Source organism: Nanorana parkeri, unplaced genomic scaffold (genome assembly GCF_000935625.1).
Source record: "Nanorana parkeri isolate BGI_ZX_2015 unplaced genomic scaffold, ASM93562v1 scaffold2030, whole genome shotgun sequence".
NCBI lineage: Eukaryota > Metazoa > Chordata > Amphibia > Anura > Dicroglossidae > Nanorana > Nanorana parkeri.
Window position 1 is genome coordinate 55,799 of NW_017308298.1, and position 7,617 is coordinate 63,415.

General features: G+C 40.4%; 1 long non-coding RNA gene across 1 annotated transcript; it reads left to right on the forward strand.

Annotated features, from left to right (window-relative positions):
- Positions 1-644: 644 nt before the first annotated feature.
- Positions 645-5,332, forward strand: LOC108800449. Its single transcript, XR_001942098.1, has 3 exons — positions 645-683; positions 3,905-3,964; positions 5,249-5,332. It is a non-coding gene; the product is annotated as an uncharacterized LOC108800449 (long non-coding RNA).
- The last annotated feature ends 2,285 nt before the right edge of the window (positions 5,333-7,617 follow it).

Genomic DNA, 7,617 nt, shown 5'->3' on the forward strand with positions numbered 1-7,617 from the left:
CCTCCTGCACCCTCTGCTCCAATCCCAGGATCCGTTACCCGATATGCAATAAGGTAAAAAAATAACACCATTCCTTTTAGTACCACTTTAACCAGCCACAGTAAAAAAGAGAAGAGAAGATTCTCATTGCTTTGGCAATGCTTGTTAGCACTGCTTTGAGGTCAATAGAATGTTTCCCTCTGAATTATGCACAGCTACTTTTTATGATTTGTTCCACATTGGTATTGTACACCTCTGATGTCACCTACCCTCTGCACAGATACATTTGCAATATGTATATTTTGTTTTAATTAGCAATATTTAGGATAATATGGAGATTGCCTAGATATGTGAATTGATATCCAGTAAACGTTATACGAGTATGATAGTATCCATGTGTGAATTGATAGCCAAGAAAATCTGAAGAAATCACTTAGTTTTTTGTGGTTTTTTTTTTGTTTTTTTTAGCGGTTACATCAAAACATATCAAGAATGTTAAACAGCTACAACAAGAAAAGAGAATTATTGAGAGGGAATTAAAAAAAGTACAGGTAATGTGTATGATGCACAAGCATGTTTTTGTTTAGCTTTAATCTTTGTGGTGTTCTTTGTACATTTACTAAGCATAGCTAGATTTACCATTGAAAGCAGTAACCTTTTCTTTGATTTACAGAAAAAACTTGGTGATGTCCAGCATAAAAAAAGTAAGAAAATGATCACACTTTTTTATGTATTTAGTTTGATGGAAACAACACAGTGCTAAGGGTGCATGTATAAATAAATATATAAACTAAACCTCATATAATAAATATGTGAATATATAAACCTATTAACACATGTGTAAAGGTGATAATACTAACTTAATTAATAAATAATAGTAAATTTATGAAATGTTAAAACTAATCCAATAATCTTCACAGTGATTAAATCTAAAACGCTTAATCTTAATGATAATACTACACGAATCTGTGCTCAAGAGACAGCTAAACCAAAATCTGCTATAAAAAGAGGCAAATAGCCCTAGGAATCTAACAACGCTGAGCGTGAATAAATGATAATCCAAACCAAATAAATAATACCCAATAGTTAAATAAATAAAAGCATCCTATATCACACATGAGTGAGTAATGATAAGTGATGATCATGAATCCTGATGAATAATGAATAAGTATTTAATCACATAACAATTCAAGGTAGGTGAATCCCAATCCCTCAATCCTAATAAGTGAACCTTTTTGAAAATAAATTAATAAAAGTAGAACCAATCAATCCAAAAATATAAAGAGCAACCTCCGTATAACAATTACAACCGGAGCACCCTCCGTAAACAACTATAGGCCGGTCAGTCTAACATTGGTAGTTTGTAAAATGCTAGAGGGCATAATAAAGGATTATCTGGTAGAATTTGTTCAGGAAAACGGGATAGTTAATGACAATCAGCATGGGTTCAGGAAAGACCGTTCCTGCCTAACTAACTTGCTAACTTTTTATGAGGGGGTAAGTAGAGATATGGACGGAGGTAAGCCGGTGGATGTGGTATATCTGGATTTCTCAAAGGCTTTTGATACGGTACCACACAAACGCTTGCTACACAAGCTGAGGGCTATGGGCATAGATGAGGTGGTGTGTACGTGGATAGAGAACTGGCTACGGGAACGTGTCCAGAGGGTATCTGTAAATGGCACCTTTTCAGACTGGGCTAGTGTAATGAGCGGTGTGCCTCAGGGTTCTGTGCTGGGTCCCATATTGTTCAACTTATTTATTAATGACATCGGGGAGGGTGTTAACAGCGATATTTCCGTGTTTGCGGATGACACCAAAATAGGGAGGGTAATAGACACGGACTTAGACACTATAACATTACAGGAGGACCTGGATAAAATAGGGGAGTGGGCATTAATGTGGCAGATGAGGTTTAATGTCGATAAATGCAAAGTAATGCACTTTGGAATTAAAAATAAACAAATGGGTTATACAATTATGGGTATGCCGCTGGGGAAGTCAGAAATGGAGAAGGATTTGGGGGTCATTGTAGACCACAAACTGAAAGGTAGTTTGCAGTGCCAGGCTGCTGGAAACAAAGCTAGCAGGGTCTTGTCCTGTATTAAAAAGGGGATGTATTGCAGGGACAAGTCTATAATTTTGCCACTTTATAGATCATTGGTTCGACCTCATCTGGAGTACGCGGTCCAGTTCTGGTCACCAGTACCAAGAAAAGATGTCCTTGAGTTGGAAAAAGTCCAGTGGAGGGCAACCAAACTAATTAGGGGTATGGAGGACCAGAGCTACGAGACAAGGCTACTAAATTTAAACATGTTCACATTAGAGGTGAGGAGATTAAGGGGGGATATGATTTCCATGTACAAAATGTTCAATGGTGGTAGCAACATTAGCGATAAACTGTTTAAAATTAACTCCGTTACAAAAACTAGAGGCCATCACCTAAAATTGGTGGAAAAAAAATTCCAGCACAAGGGGCGAAGGGGGTTCTTCACAGTAAGATCAGTTAGGGTCTGGAACTCACTGCCACAGGCGGTGATTTCAGCAAATAATGTGGAATTGTTCAAGAAACTTTTGGACGATTTCTTAAGGGACCGTAATATACAGGGGTACAGGTAATATACAGGGGTACAGGTACTCCTAGAATGAGATCCTAATAGGTTGGACTTGATGGACTAATGTCTTTATTCAACCTCAAATACTATGTAACTATGTAACAATTCAAATAAGTACTAATTATAAATATACAAAGTGATACATTGACACAATCTTAGTTGTGACAATAAATCGAGTGACAGGGAAAAGTTGCAATAGCACACATAAAAAGTGAAGTAATTTTCCTCCGTGATCTCCTCTTTTTTGCTAAACATTAAGTGCTAAATGTAAATATCCAGAAGTGAAACTGACAGTCTTAAATTGTGACAATAAATTGAGTGACAATGAGAAGTTCAGTAACGCACATGAAAATGGTGAAATAGTTTCCTCCGCGTTCTCCTCTTCTACGCCAGGCAACCCCCCAAAAAATGGGTACTCACCAGATACTCACCAGTGAGCACACACAGCGCCTGTGAATTGAGAAAATTTGCTGGTCCACGATCTCCCTTGTAAAAGCTTTTGCCGCTCTCCTGCTGGTATAGCCTGTACAGAAGGAGCCGTCTCTCCCTTAAAGGAGAACTATGGGGTTAGGGCTTTTCCCCATAGTTCTCAGGGTAACGGGAGGACACAAACTAGCGTCCTCCCGTCACCCTAAGCTCAGTATACCGCGAGCTACTGCGCTCGATGCCGAGATCCGCCCAGCTGCGTGAGTGACAGCTGGCTCTGCCTATCTAGAGGCAGAGCCAGCTGTACCCGCCCCCGTCCGTTCCGCCAGTCAGCGCTGGCGGATCGGAGCGGGGAGGGGGGAATCCAGCCCCTCTCTGTCACGGCAAAGAGCTGTGACAGGATCGAGAGGTGAGCGAACGCCGGTATATGTTCGCTCACCTCCCGATCTACTGAGCCGACCTGTGACAGTCTCATTGTCACAGGTCGGCTAGAACTATGAGATGAGTGAAAAGCACTCGCCTCATAGTTCTCCTTTAAGAACCGGCCCGCTCTCAGGTGAAATATATGGCGGCTTTTCCTGGCTCAAGTTCAGCAGTCCCCCAGCTCTCTCGATTCCGGGATGTGTTAAAGGGATTAATGGACAAAGACTCTCTTGGTGCAGTACAGTAGAAACAAAAATGTTATTAAAAATAGCAACTTACATGAAAGACTTTAAAATTCGAGGCCAGAAAAACGAACATTATGCGATGAAGCCCACATGCCAAACAGATCTGCCCCTTGACGTGTTTCGTCACATGAGTTTTTCAAAAGGAAGGCAGATCTGTAGTGAGAGATGTATTTAGTTTGTTGGTTGTCTGCTAATCTCATGTTGTACTCTTTTCAGCTATGAAAAATGCACAAACCCAAGTTGCTAATGATCATCCAGTTTTGAAGTTAGATAAAAGTAAGTTCTTGATCATTCAATATCTTTTTAATTTTTGAAAGACAAATTGCATGAGACATAATGGAATTTAAATGGCACCTAGACCTTAACCCTTCACCATACTAATCAACACTTAAAAAAATATATACTTTCACCAAAAAATAATGCTAATTTGTTTTCTCTCTTCAGAAATACAAAAATATTGTTGCATGAGCAGGGGTGTGGAATTCGTATCGCCCGACGCCCGGGACATGTAGTTCCGGGCGCCGGGCAAGTGGTTTTTTCAGTGTTTTAGCCCTGCTACGGACAAGTAGCAGGGCTGACTTATATATTTTTTTTAACTGAGCGGCAAGAGCGGGGATTGCTGCGATTAGGGGGCGTGGAGCAATGACAGAGCGGGGGGGACATCCACCAGTACGGGTGTACTATCTGTACCTGTTCCGTATATTGTGAATTTCGCTCGCAAATTGCAAGCACTCATTGGTCAACGCGGCCACCTGATGACGCTGACCAATGAGAAGCGCTTCTTAGCACTGCTAAATACGGTTTAGTTAAAATTTATTTTTTTGCATCAGGACAAGTAGATTGTTACGAGGGACAAGTAGATCGGGCCCCCACTTTAGTCCTTGGACAAGTAGTTTTTTCTAAAATTTCCACACCCCTGATGAGATACCTGTGTAATGAGAATTTTAATAGGGGAAAGTTAAGTTTTAATTAGATATTGTATTTAGTCAAATGGCATTAGAAGAGCAAATAGCCTAAGGCTGGGTTCACACCTTGGCGTTCCTGATAGGTGCGTTTTTTAAGCCCTTTTTTTAAGCACGTTTTTTGTCCAATGAAACTGCTTTGTTAACCGTGAGCCACAGTGGGGAATACCAATGGATACGCGCTGAAATCCGCCCCAAGCTCCTGTACTATTTTCGGGCGTAGGACGTTTTTTAGCGCGTCAAAATGCAAACCCAGCCTAAGTGCATTTGATTTTGCCCCATTTTTTCCAGCACCTGGTTATTTTGCACAGAATGAATGTACATGCATTGTCACTGGAGGAATATCTGAATTTTTAAATCTAAAATAGACCCCTAAATGTTATACACATTATCAGTTCTAACTAATTCTGTGAGTTTCTAATTAAGTAACTTTTTGTACATCCCTTAGGGGAGGTTGTTTACACAGCTGCTGCTAATATGTTTAATAAGTTTACGTCTAATTATGGTGGATGAACTAATCGTGATTGGATTTATTTATTTTGTGTTTTGATCACATAATCATAATAACTAGTACTTAATATTTTTTCTTTGTGTTAAGAAAAAATTAGAATTTTGCTGGAAGAGCTTTGGAGTTGCATAGAGTCTTCAACTGAAAACAGTGATGGGGATAAACTAATGCTAGGTAAGAGGTTTTTTTTCCCCAAAATTCGTGTTGTACTCACTAAATGCATTCAAATGTTTAACTTCTTCTGTAAGCATTTTACTGTTGTAGAGGTGTCACAGTTAAAGTACAATCTAAGGGAAATCTAAGCTATGCTGTGTTAACCCCCTTCTGCCCAGCTTTGTGTATATAAATGCTCTCTTCCTTGAGAGCCACCAATGCAGTAGGGTCTCTTGAGTCTGCTGTGACAGACAGCTTGGGTCACTGATGCTAATCAGAAACCAGTCAGCATGATTCCAGATCACGTTATCACTAGGTCAGCTATAGTGGTGGGATGTAGTCTAAGATTTGCTATGGTAGTTGGTGAATCTAATGTGCAATAGTGTGTGGTTTTTTCAATAAAATTATATATTTTCTACAATCGGTTGACGTGCCCGGATCCTTAAGTTGCCCGCTACTAACCCGTTATCTTTTAACGGGTTAACCCTCGTTTTTTTGTACTAAGATTTGCTTATACCCTAAAGGTAACATCATTTCTGATTTTAGCATAATTCACTTTATCACTGGAAATTGAAAACTGTATCTGTAAATATCTTTCCAAAGGCTTCTTAGCTAAGTTTACATTTATTTTATATATTGCAGCATTCTTGCTTTTTTAACCTTTTTTTTTTTACCTTTATTTTCACTTGGTGATCCTGAAAGTAGAACACTTTTAGGGGACATTGCTTACTCTCTGCACTGTAGCTATGGAGGAGCAGCATTGTCACCCTAGGACAGGACATGTTATGACTACAGAACACCTCCCCTCTCCTTATCCCCATCACATAGGTCATACCATAGGGAGCTGGTCAGGGCTGATGGCATTGTTTGAGACTTTAATGCACCATTGTCTGCTCAATACAGAAATTTATGGGCTTACTGGATTCTGCCAGAATTAATAATTAATTGGATTCTGCCAGAATTAATCTGGCAATTAATAATTGCCAGATTAGTCATGCAATTATATTTGCAAGACCAATCTGTAGGGTAAAATCTAGGACTCCGCAACTACCAGCCATGGTGGTGAGGTTCCGGTGTCAGCTGTCTAAAGTGCTATGCAGGTTCTTGAATGGCCACCTGGCCCTGGCTCTCACAAGAGATCCTCTCTGACCCCACTGCCCCCTATGATTCCAATCCTTACCTGGAAAACCCTAAGATTCTCTGCTGTGCATATATCTCATGCAGATGTGCAGTCTTCCTTTAGTGAAGACACCAAATCTTCACATCTTAAACAGACAGCCGAGAGTCTCATTTTGCATGCTTGAGACACTCAGCCACTACTGACAGTAATGTCTACTAAGCTCAGTTTTTGGAGCTGCAACAGTTAACATATTTTGAGATCAGCAGGAGTTTAAGCACCTCCTGATTGAGTGGAAATGCACGGAAAAGTCCTTTTTTTCTTTCCTTAGCTGCTTCAACACTTATCGCTTATCTGAATCTGTTAAAGAAGTGGTCAATGCAGTTTACCCACTGGTGTTTAGCCATAGTAAGGCAGTAAGTTAGTAACTTTGCACATTTGGTCAGGTTGTAAAAAGATATTTTGTCTCTTAGGGACACAGCAACTTGTAAACTTTTGTTTACTGCGGTAGGTTTCTCTCTCGGGTAATGTCTGCCTACATATGGGTGACCAAACCTCAACCAAATGGGCTAGAGACCTGCATCAGGACCTGAACATGGAGAGAGCTCTTCTACACCTCTGTCACAATTCTCAACTTGACTATCAATTGCACGGGCCCTCGCACTCGCAGCATGTCGGTACTTGACACTCTTGTCAGTAAATTGTGTCCTATAACTTCCCCGCATGAAAATAGTGAGGCTTCTTGCACATGTTTAATGGCATCCTTACATCAAAATGGCAGCACTGGAGTGCTTCATGTTATAGACAGGAATTGCATCCCTTCTGCCACACCTCCTGACATCACTTCCTGTTTGATTGCTGTAAAGCTGGAAGGTTACAGAGAGAGAGTGTTCAGTTGTTTCAGAGCTATCCACAGTGTGTTCCAGTTGCTAGCTGTGTGATTCCCGTTACCTGACCTTTGCTACATTTATCGACTCTGATCCTTTGCTGCCTGCCGTGACCTTATTGTTCGTTTGACTATGATTATTGGATTTACCCTTTTGTACCACGTATTTGAAATCTGTGCCTGATTCAACTCCTGAGTATGCTATCCCAAGGTGTGTGACCCTGCTATTGGGCTCTGCATATCCAATTACTGACAACCTCTTTGGTCCGGTGCAAGCCAACAAGTCCCTATGTGATGCTTCAC